The sequence below is a fragment of the Herpailurus yagouaroundi genome, unplaced genomic scaffold (assembly GCF_014898765.1).
Source record: "Herpailurus yagouaroundi ecotype Mexico unplaced genomic scaffold, PumYag 165, whole genome shotgun sequence".
NCBI classification, from domain to species: Eukaryota; Metazoa; Chordata; class Mammalia; order Carnivora; family Felidae; genus Herpailurus; species Herpailurus yagouaroundi.
This window is the reverse complement of record NW_024412406.1, coordinates 15,159,863-15,177,722: the sequence shown is the minus strand read 5'-3', so window position 1 is coordinate 15,177,722 and position 17,860 is coordinate 15,159,863. Positions and strand designations below refer to the sequence as shown.

At 38.9% G+C, this 17,860-nt stretch overlaps 1 long non-coding RNA gene across 1 annotated transcript in view; it reads left to right on the top strand.

Annotated features, from left to right (window-relative positions):
- Nucleotides 1–11,110, top strand: part of LOC121038334 (uncharacterized) — an 86,466-nt gene extending 75,356 nt beyond the window's left edge. Inside the window, exon 3 of the long non-coding RNA XR_005794299.1 lies at nt 10,887–11,110. This is a non-coding gene — a long non-coding RNA (uncharacterized LOC121038334). The remainder of the gene's footprint in view (nt 1–10,886) is intronic.
- The last annotated feature ends 6,750 nt before the right edge of the window (nt 11,111–17,860 follow it).

The window sequence follows — 17,860 nt, the reverse complement described above, 5'->3', positions numbered from 1 at the left end:
AATATTAATAGCATTTTTAAGAGTTTAGCTGGTACTATGCTATGCAATTATAGATATTATCTCATTTAATCTACCTAATCATACTGTTGATGAGGGAACATGGGGCAAGCTGAAGGCCAAGAACAGGCTAAGGGCGTTGGCCCCCCCCCCCCCCCCCACAACAGCCAGGTGGGATATGTGTGCTGTTCCTCCGACACTCCCAGCTGCCCAAGAACAAGGGAGAGGAAAAGAAGCAAAGGGCTGACTGATAGACTGTCACATGCAGGACAGGAGTCTCCTTCAGTTTACGGATAACTTAGTAAACTGCAAGAAAAAGGCAATCTTATCCATAACCTAATCTCCAGACACCTACAGACTCCATTTCCTGGAGCCCTAATATCACCCTCATCAAGATGTAAGGGGGCATAAATTCTTGCCATGATGATGTGGGAAACAAAGGTAAATGAAAAATCAAATTCCCTTCCTGCCTATAGCCCACTGACAAGTCCTTGAAACAGGCAGAGTGACCTCCCTCTAAGGAGCTCAGCCACCTTGATGATGATACTTTTCTAAGGGCAAAAGAGAACCTTGGCTTAACATTATCCTGACCCCTCACGATCTTGTAAGTCTACTTTGACATATAAAAATTCCTTTGGAAACTTCCTTGATCTCAACTCCCCCAAGATATATGCTGACAATCATACTCCAAGCTTGTGGCCCTCTGATATACACCTGAAGGGTCTCACCATTGAGGTTTTACTAAACAGTAATAAATGGTGTTTTCCTAACAACACCTAGCCCCTCAAGGTCCTGAAAACCTTGCTTCCAAAATATGTCTTAGAGACTTTATCCCTGACCCCCTCCCCCAACCTGAGTGTATATTATCAGTTACCCATCACAACCCCAGTGCAGCTCTTTCTGCCCATGGGTCCTGTCCCCCTGTTTTAATAAAATCAACTTTTTGCACCAAAGACATCCTCAAGAATTCTTTCATGGCCGACAGCTCCAAACCCACCATCGTCACCCCCAAACTCCATCAGTGTGACGATATATTGTTAATATCTTTCATTTACAGAGGGAGCATTGAAATCACATAGCTAGTAGACAAGAAAAATAATACTTGATTTTTTAAATTGTTATATCTATTGGGGTACCTGGGTGGCTCAGTCGGTTGAGCATCTGACTTCAGCTCAGGTCATAATCTCCAGGTTTGTGAGCCTGAGCCCCACATCGGGCTCTATGCTGACAGCTCAGAGCCTGGAGCCTGCTTCAGATTCTGTGTCTCCCTCTCTCTTTGCCTCTCCCCCACTCATGCTGTCTCTTTCCGTCTCAAAAATAAAGATAAACATTAAAAATAATTTTTTTAATTGTTACATCTATTATTCAATTTTAAAGAAATACATTCCTATAATGTTTTACTCTCTCGCTCTTTTGGTGGTGGGGGGGGTGGTGTTGTTTTAATTTTTTAAATCTCAGGACTGAGTAAGGTAGTAAATTTTCTTCCAATTCTGTTTTTATTTATTTCTTTGGACTTACATAGTTTTCGTTTTACATAGTTTGATGTTAGCTTGGTCAGCATTTGCTATCTCATGGGAATTACGTTTGCAATTTTAAGGTAAGCTTTTTTGTAAGATTTTTCCTTTAATTACAAATGACCCCCCTCATTTAATACCTTTTCACTTTGCCTACAGCTAACTTTATACACCCATACTTCCCTCACTTTCTTTTTTTGTTTTTTCCTGATGGCTCTGCCCATTTCTTTTTAATATCTTGCTTCACTTGTTAGATTTATAGCATATGCATAATTTTTAGCTGGATTTTGTTTAGTAACGCAATCCAAGAGTCTTTGTTTTTAAATAGTTTTAAAATAATTTATGTTACTTCCATAACTGATGATTTCAGCTTCACTTTTATCAACTTATTTTATACATCTGTCTTATTTGTTTTATATTTTCTGCTGTGTGAAATACTGCAGAATATGTTTTCTTAGCTTTTGGCTTCTCTAGTGTTTTAAAAAGTACTCAATATATTTTTAATAGTACTAGTGGTTATCACGATCTTTCAAAGACATTCTTGAGGCATAATTCTTTAATTATCCAAGTTTTATACAAATATGGTATCTTTAGACTGTTCCATGAGTGAGCTGATTTTATATACTTTTGCTTACTCCTATTTCTCTATTCTATTTACCAGTCTTATTTAAAAATTTTAAGTATATTTAATCTCAAATTATTATTAATCATTTCTATTCTTGAATTTATATACATTATTCTGAGTTAAATATGAAAACATGGAAAAACCTTATGCGGGACTTTCCTTCTTACCCGCTTCCCTTCTTAGCTAAAGATGGAATCAACATTCTGAGAAAACTGAGCAGAAGTAAAAGAAAGAAAAAAAAAGAGAAAGGAAAGGAAAGGAAAGGAAAGGAAAGGAAAGGAAAGGAAAGAAAAGAAAAGAAAAGAAAAGAAAAGAAAAGAAAAGAAAAGAAAAGAAAAGAAAAGGAAAAATAACCATCTGCAGATTTTCAGCTGGATTTCAGTCACTACAGTCCCTTCCCGGGATTTATTCCCAAAGGAACTGGCAGTGGGCTGAGAATCCAGTGGGCCACACCATTATCTTTCTCTGGTTCCACCATCCTGAGCCATTTCAGGGCCAGCACGTTTTGTATGGAATTCCTCTGCCACCCTTTGTAAAAGACATTTACATTTATAAGGGGAATCTCCATTTGTAAAGGTGTCTCCCTCCCTCTAGAAAAAGAGAAGCTCTTATCAATGGAGAAGGGCAAGACTTACATCTGCATAACAACTATACTCTCCTTTACTGTGCTTTGCTGAAAACCTCCCCAAACTGACTCTTCCACCCCTCTACTTTTTTTTTTTTTTTATGTTTATTTATTTTTGAGGGAGAGAGAGGGTACGCTTGAGAGCTAGGGAGGGCAGAGGCAGAGAGAGAGACAGGATCTGAATTGGGCTCTGCTCTTTGAGAGCATAGAGCCCAATGCGGGGCTTGAACTTATAAACCGAACCTTCAGATCACGACCTGAGCTGAAGTCTGAAGCTTAACCAACTGAGCCACCCAGGTATCCCGCCCCTCTCTACATCTTTTGTCTTTGGCTGAGGAAGATATTTAAGGTGATGGCTTGGGCCACTTTGGGGGAGTTACTCTGTTTTCCTGAGTATTTCTCATGTATACAGAAGGTATATGTATTGTTCAGATTCTGCTTGTCTTTTTCTTGTTAATCTTTTTATTACAGGGAAATCTCAACAGAGAACACAGAAGGGTAAATTATTTTTCCTCCCCTGCAATTCCAAGCATACATGGATGATGTCTGTTTTTCTGACCACAATATTCTTAATCCCCAATAGTCTCTAGCACAGAGTAGAGGTTCAATAAATGTATTCATTTATTCAACATACTATTTTAACATTAACTACATGTCCTACACTACTTTAGTTTTGCAGCAATGGTCTCATGGAGCTCACGTTCCAGTGGAGAGAGACAGAAAATAAATACAAAAAAGCACTGTAAGGTAATAGAAGGGCTATGAAGACAAAAAAATAGGGCAATGTCAATGGTGAGAAAGCAGAAGGCTAATGTTGTTCAGGAAAAGTCTAATTGGGGGTGTGATATGGAAAATGACACCAAACCAAAGAAGGAAAATAGCCACATGAAGATCAGGGGAAAACCTGCCAAGGAGGCAGGAAAGGCAAAAGAAAATGTCCTAAGAAACAGATAAGCTTTCCTTCCTTCCAGGAAGGACAGGGAAGTTACCATGGAATCATGGGCAAAATTCACAAAAGATAAAAGATCAGAGTAGGAAATGAGAATGAGCCTGGAAAGCCAAGTTGAGGAAGAAGGGGAATCAGACTTGACCTCAGCACGGTGACACAGAGGGTGGGTTGTAGAAGATCACAGTCTCCTTCAAGTATAGATTATTCTTCTAATAAGTGATGGGTATTCTGGTAAGCATTTTACATGCATTGCCTTATTTCATTCTCGCCCATGGGAGAAAATCAACTGAGCGGATAAAGAGCTAGAAATTCCAAGAGCTAAACAATTTGCCAAGCATTCAACAAATCAACATGTGGCAAAGCTAAGATTTGACCTTAATGCCTGCCTTACTCTAAAATCTGTGCCCTTAACCATGATCTCAAACAGAGTGTCACTTGGGCAGACAGACCAGTTTGCAATAGCTGGAAGAGAACCTGTGACAAAAGGACTGTCAGATTCGAACTCTTTTTTGCTTCCTTGGAAACACGTTTTAATGTTTCCTTCCTGACTTCACTCGTTAGTTCTTCCTCCTAACAGGTGCATAGTATAAAATGTATTGCTATAGTCCTTTCACCTCCCATTCAAGCAAGTAAACAAACTATATTTAGGTGGTGAGTGAATGCAGGAAGCTATACATGGTACAACTCCATAAGCCGAAACTCAAGGTCTAGTGACCCTCTGTACAGCTGCCGTAGTAAATCACTGTCCATATTGTCCATTCCCAAACATGTTCTAATTAGGGGGCATGCTACCTGATAGCCTTGGTTACCATCTCAAGTTTTAGCAGAGAAGTATCCGTGTGTTCACAGGTGTTAGCAAAATCTTCTAAACCACTCAACATATAAAACCAGAATACATGCAAAGAGAATGACCGATGACCCAAATTTCCTTTCGCCTCTTTCCATTTCTTTTGTTTTTATTTCTCTGTCACTAAAATCTCTCCCATTCTATAGCTTAAACACTATTTTGGTTTGCCTTCAACTGACTAAGGGAAATGGGTAGTTATACCAAGGGGTGATGAGACACAATGTGTCTCTATTCCACAGGCTTCAGTTGTAATGTTACTTGTTTAATTGTGCTTTTTTTTCCCTTTAGTTTATTTATTTATTTTTGAGAGACAGAACCAGCGTTGGAGAGGGGCAGAAAGAGAAGGAGAGAGAATCCCAGGCAGGCTCCACAATGATGCAGGGCTTAAACTCACAAACTGCGAGAACATGACCTGAGTGGAAATCCAGAGTCAGAGGCTGACCTGACCGAGCCACCCAGGTGCCCCTAATGTTACTTGTTTATAAAAAAATATGCTGAATAAAGTTAATTACACCTTATGTATGTAAAAATAATCTTGGATACCGGTGTAATTACTTATTACATCCTCAGCACTATCTTTTTTTTTTTTTAGTTGTCCATTGGGACATTGCATATTTTGAGTATTGTTATTAAAGGGGAAAGTTGAGCTTTCTCAAGGCCCATTGTTTATTTTAAAATGAAGCAGATTACTCATTTTGTTACAGAATTCAAGAAAAGAAATCCATTAATGGATCATGAAAAATTCCATCTCCAAAACAAAGACATAAATCAGTCCAGTTTGCACTCTGTCTATGAAATATCGCACAAACTAGTGTTAGCTTTAACACAGTCCCATGTAGGTTTCATTTGGGGGAATATTACCAATATTGGTGAGTTTTTACCAGTGATGTTGCTTTTTCTGAATCCCACTCAACCTGGAAATTGCTCCAAAATGACGGAGTAATGAGAGACAGTGGAAAAGGAGAAAAATAGTTCTCCTTCGGGCTCTGAAGCTACTTGTTTGCAATGTCATTCTTATAATCCCTTGTTTTAGTATTAGATTGTCCACACCCATATTCCATGGGACCATGTGTTCCCACTTAAAGTGGCATGTTAGCACTTTTATTTCCAGTTGCCTGCTTGCTCTTCATTTTTAATAGCTTATATATTTCATTCAGTGTATCATTTTTGGAAGAATTTGAAAGAAACTATAGGCATGTTGTAATCAGTACCATTTGTTTCAGAAGACTGATTAGGTATAGGGTCTCTGACTCACATTTTTTATGTGGCCCATGTTTTTGATGATACTTCACTGAAACATCTCTTTCTGGCCACGATGACAGCATCGAGGGAGATAGAGCTCTGTTCCTTGCAATATATTCAGATCAATTACTACTGTGACATGAATATTTAAAAGTAGAACACGTATGTTTATTTCCCAGTTATTTAAGCTATGCTAACAATTCTACTGAAAAAATGACGTTGCTCTGTTTTATGTATAAAAACCTGAATGAAGAAGTCATGGGGGTGTTTTTTCTCCCAAGGAAATCATAAACCCAAGTCTTGATCTAATCAGGATTTTTTTTTTTAGAGTTTGAATAGGAGTGGGGACTCTGGTATCCACCTCCATAGCCTCTTTCACCCCCTCACCTCCGCAATTGAACCCGGCAGACTAAAGACACACACTGACTTAGCAGAATGTCTGTGAATAGGTCTCCTTGAGAATATCAGGTAGATCTGAAAGGTAAATTGATTGGCATCACCAGTTGCATGACTCTGGGCCTGGCGAGAGACTCCTCTGCAGCAGAAGTGTCCCCTCTGCTACTCTCAAATAATCATCATGAATTTGGGTGCATGACTCAACAGCTTTCTGGCCCGTATGACTATGATGCGTTCATAAAGATCACATCAAAATGGGGACTTTCATTTCTTTACCTATACTGGACTCAAAGTTAGTACTTGAGGCAATAGTTTCCAAGCAGAAAATCAAGGGCAGGGAATAAAACCCCTTGTCACTCCAATGTAAGAAAGTCATGGTGGCCCCTCCTTCCCTGGAGCTCTCCTCTGTTGGTCTCCGCCGCATTGCCCTTCACAAGTGCTGCTTGGAATGGCCAGTGGAATCTAATCAGTCATGCTAACACACTAGAAAGTGTTAAAAACTATTTACAAGTAATGGAGTCTTTCTTATATAAATACTGAAAATTGAAGGAGAGGTAGAAATTTTGAAGAGACGGAGAACAGAAGTCTGAAGCATTCAACTGTCTGATGTGCTTCACTAGGATCCTTACAGCCCATTCCATGAATGAAGGTCTATAAAAGTTCTGTGGGTTAGGAGAAAAGGACTTTGCTTTGAGTTGGTCTTTTGAAACGTGCAGATAGTAAGTCATCAGGAATGTCCTCCTCAATTACAAGAGGCAGCAATGCATGTGTAAGCAAGTGAAAACAGACACCAGCCCAGCCCTCAGGGGATTTGAGATTTCCCTAAGTACATTTATAAGATGGATTTAATGTAATTTTCCCATAAAATGAGTATATGGGAAGTGATTTTTCCAGGAACACACAGTGAGACAGTAGACAAGGAGTCTAAGAACCAGACCAGATGTCATAAAACATGAAATCTGTTCCTCAACCCTTTCACTAACTCACTGATGTGGCTTAGATTAATTTACTCAGTTTCTAATCCTTTTATAAAAACAATGCTTCCTGTTTATTTTTAGAACGATCCACTCAAAACCTTTAGCTGTTCTTCCCGTCCATTTTAGATGATAGCGTAAGAAAAGTTAGAACTTCCTTTCAGACTATCACGATAGTTAACTTATCACAGAAGGAAGAAAAAGAATCAAACCGAGGTTACTATTGTACCAGAACAAATGCTAGCACAGAGCAAAGGTGTTCAACGCACACTGCCTTCCCTTAGCATCAGAGGACAGCTATCAATAATAAATATCTACATGAACCAAGGCAGACTTCACACTTCTGCTTTACAGATACGTCTGCTAATGGGGCTGAGTCTACAGGAGCCTGAGTCTGGGTACCGACCCCTGAAAACCACAATTTATGATGAAGCCAGGGCTCTCTGGGTATAGATACCTATAGTTAAGGTAGCTTCTAATATCTTTATCCTCAGCTGACTTATTCTAGTGGCAAGGAAAGGCACTGTCAATTTCAGATCAGTTCCTTTTCTGGGCTATCCTCAGTTACGAGTGAGCTCTAAAACATGGTGGTAAGACAGGAAAACTAGAAACCCAGGGCACCTAATTTTAAGGTCAAAGCCCCATGTGTTTGTTAAGAAGTAAATAAAGATGAAGAAAGGCAGGCACTACATCCAACTACCAAATCCCTTTTTTGTGACAATATGGCAACCTCATGCAGGGCCCAGAGCAGGGTCATAAAGAATTAGTTGCCTTGATTATATATCTCTATTATTTGCTAACATTAACAGGCACACTGTCTATCTTAAACTCTTCTCCTCTTCCTCATGACCAATATACTTACAAATGAAAAACAACAACAGTAACATTATTATTCCCCCTTTTTTTGTTTAAGTGTATTTATTTTGAGAGAAACAAGGACAGCGTGAGCACGGGAGGGACAGAGAGAGAAGAGAGAGAGAATCCCAAGCGGACTCCGCACTGCCAGCACAGAATCAAGACTTCCGAAACTGTGAGATCATGACCTGAGTGGAAACCAAGAGTCAGACGCTTAACCAACTGAGCTACCCAGGTGCCCCTGCCCCCACGTGTTTTTAATACTTGCTTCTTCAGTGTCAGATTCAAAGACGTATTAAGGGGGCGCCTGGGTGGCACAGTCGGTTAAGCGTCCGACTTCAGCCAGGTCACGATCTTGCGGTCCGTGAGTTCGAGCCCTGCGTCAGGCTCTGGGCTGATGGCTCAGAGCCTGGAACCTGTTTCCGATTCTGTGTCTCCCTCTCTCTCTGCCCCTCCCCCGTTCATGCTCTGTCTCTCTCTGTCCCAAAGATAAATAAACGTTGAAAAAAAAAATTAAAAAAAAAACAAAAACAAAAACAAAAAACAAAACAAAGACGTATTAAGGTCCATTGTGGTCTTTCTTTGGAATTCTCTAGTTTGGGGAAAGGGAATTTAAGGTCTAAAAGGAGTGAAAGGAGGGCACCTGGGTGGCTCAGTCGGTTGAGGTTCCCACTCTTGATTTTGACTCAGGTCATGATCTCACAATCATCAGGTCGAGCCCCTCAGTGCAGAGCCTGCTTGGGATTCTCTCTCTCTCTGCCCCTCCCCTGATCTCATGTGCTCACACCCATGCACACGCTCTCTCTCTCAAAATAAATAAATGTTTAAACACTAAATAAACAAAAGGAATGAAAGAACGAAAATTACAGTGGCTGAAAGCAATATTCAAATTTTCTCACAGAGGAGGAAAAAAGAGGCATACATGGGTGTGGGAAGGCAAGAAATTTGTAACCACCAGTCTCTAAACTAAGAGAAACATCTATATGATAAAACAAACAGCAATCATGCAAACCCTCCAAACTTCAGTCAGAACCAAGTGTGGTTTTTAAAATAAAAATATTTGAGAACTTGTGACCAGATGTCTATATTTTAGAAACCATTCAGAGTGATTTTCAGTTTTGTTGTTTTTGTTTCAGGGGGCTGCTCCTCTTATTTCAAAATAAAACAAAGCAAAACAAAACAAAGTAAAACAAAACAAACCAAACCAAAACAAAACAAAACCCACCTGAACTGAGTAAAAGAAGCTGTCCAGAGATGTTTGATAGATTAGATTCATCAGAGAGTAGGAATGCTTTGTAATGTCCTTCATTTTCACCCCATTCTCAGACTGTTAGAATTTAGCATTAAGGACTAGCTACCAAAAACTTAGTCACATTTTATATTCATTATTTGGAATATTTTTCTCATTGAATTGCCACATTTGGTAGCTAAATATAATGAACATATGTTTACTGAGGAGAGAGTAAATAATATTGGACATCTGATTAACAGATGGATAATTCTTTTAACTGCTGGAAGACTAACATTTTCTCATGGTAGCTTTAGGAACGATAAAGAAGCAAATGTGAAATTTGAATTTCATGTAACAGAATAGATACAGTACAGAGATAGTTAACATTCTGTAATACAGAATATTATTTAGATTAAAATTTTCTTTTTCATATACGGTTGAAAATAAATTTATGTTGATTTCAAACACAAGAGAACTTTATTTTGAATCTATGTGGTTTCCCACAAAATTTCCATTAATTATTCTGTTTCCTAAAGATGGTGTAAAGAAAAGATTTCAGAAGGCTGCCTGGTTTATGTACTATTTATTTTGATAAATGCATTATGGATAAAAAGTCAATAATGTTTCTCCCAAGTGATTTTTTTTACCTTCCATCTTTTTATCTTACATTGTCCTTTGAATGCTCAACAGCATTTAGAATATTTTCTGTTTTTTTTTCCTTCATACGTAATGAAACACAGGTACTCCCTCTTTGTTAATTTAAAACTGACATATCTCCCATTTGCAGTACTTTTTTTCATAGTGTGTGATGAAGAATTCCACAGTTTATATAAAAATTATAACCAAATTACTGTATCATATTGAAATGTTCTTATAGTTGACTCATTATTGATCAAGTTCTTAGAAAATCTCCTGCAGGTCACATGACGTCTCAGTTCAGGTTCCATGAATATAGACTTTGATACAGGGATTTGGATGCAAAACATTTATTGGGAGAGTATTCCCAGGAGGTAGGTCTTGTGTAAGTGAGGAAGGCAGGACTGGGAAAAGGGAAAATCTGACACTATGATTGCAACTGAAGCCTCAGCCAATCAATCCTACAAGGAGTTCTGGACCTAAGCAGATCTTCCAAATGTGTCCCATGCCATTAGCTATCAGCAGACCCCCAATGGGGGTGAAAAAATGGAATGTAGACAAGGGCAAGGAGATTCCTTGCAGATAAGGATGAGTCCAGTGAAGGCAGAGCAGTGAGCCTTCAGCATTTGATACTTCTGGAAGCTGGAGAATGCATCCATAAGTCCCGAAAAGAAGATCAGGGACAGGCACCAAATATTTTTTGGTTAAAAGTCTGTTCTATAGACTGAATCATTCAGGTAGAACTTGGGAAATTTGGTAGCATGATAACAAGAATACTATCACATATTAATCTTTTAAAATCAAGAAGATGTCTACATTTGTCTATCTACTAAAATACCCCTTTTTGTTTTCTTCTTCAGATGTTCATGAATCAGATAACTTCCAAATAAAAGTAGGGCTCGTTAGGAACAGGGACATGCTCAAATTACCTTAGGATATAGGGTAACTTATCATCCTCCCTCCACCCCAAATCTGTTCTTTTATTTTTCTCCTAGGCATACAGTTGCCCTGCTAAAGACGAAATTTCCCAGCCTCCCTTGTGAATAGGTGTGGTCATGTGACTAAGTTCTCACCATTACGATGTGCATAGCATTGAATGGGTAACTTCTAGGTCCTTTTAAAAAATGCTTTTCTGGAACTTGTTTTTCTTCCCTTTCCTTTCTCCAGGCTTAAGTGGAAATTACTAGAACAATCCCATAAGTATCATGTTAAAGTTAGCAAAGATGCCTCCACTCTGTGGAGTAAAGCCCACCTGTCTACTGTGAAATGTTACTTTTGCAAGATATAGATGTCTATTTCTTGTAAGCTACTCTATTTTTAAATTTATTTGTGGGAAGAGCTTTGCTTTCTACCTAATTAAAGCAGAGATTATTTTAAAGAGACATGTAAAATAAGAGATATAGGAATATCTGTGTTTTATGAAAGATCAAGAATGGGAAAGTCATTTGTGATACAATAATCTCTAGAAACCAGATTATCTGGTTTTTCTTCAGTATAACATTTCTGATACTCCCTTCTCTAGTTTTCCTTTTTTTAGAAGTTTATTTATTTAAGAGAGAGAGACAGAGACAGCATAAGCAGTGGAGGGGCAGAAAGAGAGGGAAAGAAAGAATCCCAAGCAGGCTCTGAGCTGTCAGCATAGAGCCCAACTTGGGGCTCGAACCCACGAACTGTGAGCTCATGACCTAAGCGTAAATCAAGAGTTGGACACTTAACCAACTGAGCCACTCAGGTGCCCTCCCTTCTCTAGTTTTGTGCTAATGACGATTGAACAAATCCTTGTCTTGCTGGTCCTAATTACTCTCTGTAGTCTTATTTCATGACTTCTGCTTAGGCACACCTCCTTTCTTCTACTTTTTTTGCTGATTGGCTTCTCTCTTTCTGCTTTTCAGCTTATAGAACCTCAAATAAACTACTCTGTCCGTATGACTCACATTTTAAGAGAAAACATCTGATTGGTTTCCATTGTAACTGTTAGCTCTGTTGGGCAGAACGCTCACTTCAGACCGCTTCATAGACTTCCTGGGAGCCTAGTGTTGAGCAGCCCTTAGGCCAAGTATTGTAGGAGATTTTGTCAATTTGGGCTGCCCCACATCCAAGCCCTTAGGCCAAGTATTGTAGGAGATTTTGTCAATTTGGGCTGCCCCACATCCAACCTCCTTCCCATTTGTTTAGACTTTCCATTGTGCATGTTTTGGAAGCAGCCACAGGAAGCCAGGAATTTCTCCTTGTTGCTTGGCTCAAAGAATGGCCGCATGAACTACGCTCAGAAAACCAGGTGTCTTCACCTGGTATTCAAATCAAGACAAAGTGACATAAATTCCCAGAACCAGTTAGAGACTGCCACCGCAATGGTGGCAGTATGATCAAGATTCCAACAGCCTGAGCAGTGTTATCTTAAGTAGATTGTACCTCCCACATCGGGCTCTGTGCTGACCGCTCAGAGCCTGGAGCCTGTTTCAGATTCTGTGTCTCCCTCTCTCTCTGATCCTCCCCTGTTCATGCTCTGTCTCTCTCTGTCTCAAAAATAAATAAACGTTAAAAAAAAATTTTTTTTTTAAAAAAGTAGATTGTACCTGAGACATTCTCTTGACAATGTCCCTCGCTGCTCTTACACTCCTGTTTTGTAAGAATGATTATTTTTTAGTTTTTATTTTTAGAGAGAGAGAATGCAAATGGGGAGAGGGATAGAGGAGAGAGAGAGAGAGAGAGAGAGAAAGAGAGAGAGAACTCCAGGCAGGCTCCATGCTCGGTGCACAGCCCAACGCAGGGCTCCATCCTATAGCCCCAGGAGCATGACTCGAGCCAGAACCAAGAGTTGGACGCTCAACCAACTGAGCCAGGCATTATAGGAATGATTTTTCAAACATTATAAATTCTGTGAGTTTCTCAACATCTATCCTCCCCACACAAACCTTTTTTGGTGAGGTAGCAATTTATCTCGCTTGCACCCCAGGTCTTCATTATGGTGGGTATTGGCACCCATCTGTGATCCAATCAGCTATGACTGGGTTGGTGGGGCCATTCAATTGGCTTTCCTCAGAAATGGTTGCATAAGTAAGGCAGGTAACCTGAGGATATTAGGATACATGCATTTAAATTTATTAAAGATAAAAGAATAAGGTAGAAAGAAAACTCTTTTTGCATGTGCTAGTTTACTTCCTATAAACAGAAAGCAAAGGTGCAATAACTTTGAAAAGGCAATGATTTATTCTGTTACCAAAGGCTTTCTCTTAGGAAAGCCTGAATCTGGGGTACCTGAGTGGCTCAGTTGGTTAAGCAGCCAACTTCAGCTCAGGTCATGGTCTCGCAGGTCATGAGTTTGGGCCCCGTGTCAGGCTCTGTGCTGACAGCTCAGTCTGGAGCCTGCTTCAGATTCTGTGTCTTCCTCTCTCTCTGCCCCTCCTCTGCTCACACTCTCTGTCTCTCAAAAATAAATAAACATTAAGAAAGAAAGAAAGAAAGAAAGAAAGAAAGAAAGAAAGAAAGAAAGAAAGAGGGAGGAAGGAAGAGAGAGAGAGGGAGGGAAGAGGGAGGAGGGAGGGGGAAGGAGGGGGAGGCAGAAGGGAGGAATGAAGAAAGGGAGGAAGGAAGAAAGGAAGGAAGGAAGGAAGGAAGGAAGGAAGGAAGGAAGGAAGGAAGGAACAAAACAAGAAAAGCCTAAATCTAAAACTGAAAGAAAAACCAGCCTCTCTTCTGGTTATACTCAGCAATGCTTCTCTCTATTCACCAGTGACCACTGGATGCAAGCACAGCGAAAGCTAAACTCTAGCCGTGGCTTAACTCTAAAACAGTGTTCAGAAATCCAGTGTCTGGAAAAGCCACATTAATGTACTTCAGTATTATTCTTTGCAACTTCCATAACCTACATCAAGTTTTATATATTGTCTCAATTAGAAGCACTAAATCTATTCTCTGGAAGATAAACATAGTTAGGTACTAAAATAAAATATTCTGCCTTTAAAAATAAGCATAATGGCCATTTAAAAACACCCTTCTTCCTGAGATTCCTGAGAATCGTTGCTATAAAATCATGGTGCTCTAATTAGGCAAGTGATGGATATACCTCTTTTTAAAAGCTTTTAAATGAATGACATGGAATCTGTAAAGAATTTTAATGACAGCCCTTCCTAAGTCTTACTACTAATACAAGGTAATTGAACTAATATCACACTGAATAATCAAGATTTTCCTTCATAAGCCCTTTTATTTTTTACTTTTAAAGTGTATAACAGTATTCACTAAGCAATGAAAAATAGATGCATCTTCATGATAATATAAGCACTATTGATTTTCAGTTTTCAGAATCAACCTATACATAAAGCACATATGAGATTTGCTTATGGTTATAAAACGGGATTTAAGAGTCCTGATAATCATGAAGTAAAGGTACAGCCGGCAGAATCTGAGACATGAAAGTGGGAGAGAGACCCTGAAGACAGTTGATGGGACAGAAGTAGAGGCTGAAGTTGATCCAAGTTCTAAAGTTTACCAAAGGAACAAAACAATAGTGGAAGAAGGGAGCGTCAAGTGTTTCCAAGTAGATGAAATTCTCATATTGATGGATAAGTAATAACCAGTATCCAGAGTAGATAAATCTAAATTTGCTTTCACTCTTTATTTCACTGTGGCTTGGCAATAGATAATGATATGTGGATATAACTGTCCATAGGATCCCACAGTAAGACAGGGTCTAGAGTGTGTTATTGGGTTTGCTACACTATGCCTACACTAAAATAGTGCAAGCTAGCATTCTACTATCTACAGCACTTTCTTTCACACTTTATAATTTTTCTTTGCCCTTTCCTCCCTCCCTCCCTCCCTTCCTCCCTCCCTTCCTCCCTTCCTCCCTTCCTCCCTCCCTCCCTCCCTCCCTTCCTCTTTCTCTCTCTTTCTCTCCCTCTTTCTTTCTTCCTTTTCTTTCTCTGTTATACTGCCTGTTGTGCCTGCAGCAAGCACATTGGTAAGAAATGGATTACAATTCTCCCCTGGGTTTAGGATGGCTGAGAGCAGGCCCTGAGGATCTCCTGAGGTCCCAGTGCACTGTCTTAGGTTTGTGACTTTGTGTTCTTACCCATCTCATTGCCACCTCTTTTCCATTCCTATGATGGTGCTATCAAGGACAGTTGAAGTACAGTTTTTCACAGGCATCTTCAACTCCAAATGCAGAGAACATTTCTTCCTTGTTGTCAGGAAGCCTTCTCTGTGAATTGTCACCGGCCTTCTCTGTGAATCCTGTGACTTCTCATTCTCCCATGGCCTTTTCTGAAAGCTGTCACTGCTGCACCTTGAATCCTTCTGTCTTTTTCTTCTTTTCTCTTCTCTCTCCTGAGTCGCCTCTTACTTTTCTCAGTTTTCTTGTAAGAAGGCTGATGATGATATATATGTTTGTGTGTAGATAAGCAGATATATATGTGTGTATACACACATACATGTATTGGCCATACTCCTTTATATAGACCAAATATAGTATGCATCCCTTAAAAGCATCCCAATCTTGTCAATTTCAGCTTTTGTCATTTTCAGTATTGTTGGATAATCAGAGTGAATTTCCTTACAGTCAGAGACATTGGACTGGAGTTTTAGAAACTGTTACCAGTTTTTGAACTTCTATGTATGTTTGAGAGTGCTCAGATGTACGTTCAAAAAAGTACTAGAGCAGATCCTTAAGGTGAAGGTCACTCTTTTTCTTCCAAAGAGAAAATTGAGTTTGTTACCATGTAATACACACATTCTTATATGAGTAACATGTGTTTATATGCTTATTTTCCATCTGTATACTCTCTTTGGTGGGGTGTCTGTTCAGCCCTTTTATCAATAGAGCCTTTTTATGCTTATTAGTTAAAGATTTATTATATTTCAACAAGGGTAGAGACATTATTAAAAAAATACATACTTAAGATAGGATTGTAGATATATGATCAAGTGAGATCAGGACAGAAAAGTCTAAGCTGATTCATTTGACAAAGAAAAGTTGTGGATGTAGATATTTCATGAAAGGGAGAAACCTGGGAAAATATTCAAAACAGGTTTTAAATGTAATCATTTGGTGAAACGTATTGAGTGATTCTGATGTCAGCTTTCAATGACGTATGTTGAAATCCAGATATAGTGTATAACTCTGGATACCACATTGCGAAATAATGCTTTTTCTGAAAATGTGTGTTAGTTAAAATTACACAATAATATCATAGAGATGAACTAATGGTCATCTAAATGATTTCAGCGATGGTTTTAACTTGTACACTCCTGCAAGGCAGGATTTATTTAACTCCCTCAGGGATGCTTAGTGTTCGTTGTAAAGTGTGTGTCTTAGGTCCTTTGCTGACGCTTTTAAGTAACAATTATATCTATTATTAGAAATGTTACCTTTGTTATGGTGGCAAGAAGATCCACCAGAATGTTTCCTTAAGGAAGGATCATTTCTCACCGTGGTTTTAGGGTCTTCAAAGCCAGACAGTGCTGCTGTAATAAATTTGAAGAAAGTTAACAAGTACAGGCAAGGAAATGACTGGAGGAAATATTTTGAGAGAAAAAAAGCAAATATGGCAATTATTTACTTGAAAGTAAATGCTGACTGTTTAATCGGCATGAGAAGAAAAGCAAAAAAAAAAAAAGTCTCTTTTATAGAATCTGCTCTGTAAGAAGAGAGTCCTTGGCCCACCAGGGATGGGGGACAGTGGTGGAGTGGTCCCCAAAGGCCCCCTCAGGCAATAACTTTTGCACCTTTGCAAACTTGACAAATGTATCCAAAGTTGTCACATCACTGATTTCTCATTTAAATTCAGAAAGGCACTGCTTTATCTTCCTCCGAAGGGGTTGTGATTGGTAGTTAATTTTTACAGAATGGCTTTGGTGGAGGTCTTCAGCTTCCTCTCTGACCACTAAATGGAGGGCCTTGGGGGCCATGTCCTCAAAGCCCAGAAAAAGAACAAATTCATGCATGCTCTTCCTTTTTTTTTTTTTTTTTTTTACCTATTATCTGCATTCTCCACTTCTCTCAAGCAATAGCTCACCATTTATGTATTTCCTGAATCTTTTCCTATCCATCTACATCACAAAATGAGTCTCAGGTGCCATCAGAGTGTAAGAACTATGAATTGTGCCAGATTTTCCAGCGTTTGCTTCTATGTTGTTTTGGTTCAGTCTACCATTCCTCATATGCGTGCATTCTGCTTGCCCAGCTAGACCATAGGTCTTTTCAGTGGAAGTATGCTACCTTTTATATACTCTTGAACTACTACAGTTAAAAAAAAAAGTGCTAGGCATTTCATAGACACTATTTTAGGCCCCCGATAAATTAATGTAATCTCACAGACTTATTCAGTCCATTTATATTGACTGTTTTGTGTCACTTAGCATATCCAACACTTAGAACTGGTCCTCACACCTATAACAGTTCCTGGAACATTAAGAGTACTCAACACATACTTGTTGAAAGAAGGAATGATTTATGTTTTTTCAAATATTTTTATTGTCTTAAAAAAGATGCATTTTTAACATGGAAAATCTCCTTTTCCTTTGCCTGGTCACCTTCTCCTTTCCAGACAGATGGTAAGGATTTCTCTAAGATAGTTCATTCTACATTTTATCTCTTAGAGTCAGATTTTTTTTTTCTCAATTCAGATTTAATTTTATGATGGGATTTGGACATGATTCTTTTGGCACTTGCCCTAAATACTTTAGCACTCTGGATTCAAGTGCATAGTGATAAGAGGTGGGTTTCACTTTATATATTCTCTTTTTTTCTGTTGAAAGTATCAAAAACTATTTCTTTGTAGGCTGTAACTAACAAGTCTCTGCTATGAGACACATAGCATTCCATCTTTACAATCAGATTTTTCAGAACCCCTCGTGAGAGTTTAAAAAGGGTGTAATACCAAATCAGAGTTGACACAACCTTGTGGTTGTTTCCCTTCACTAGATTTTAAAACTTAAATGAGCTTAAAAATATCTGATTTCTCAAAAC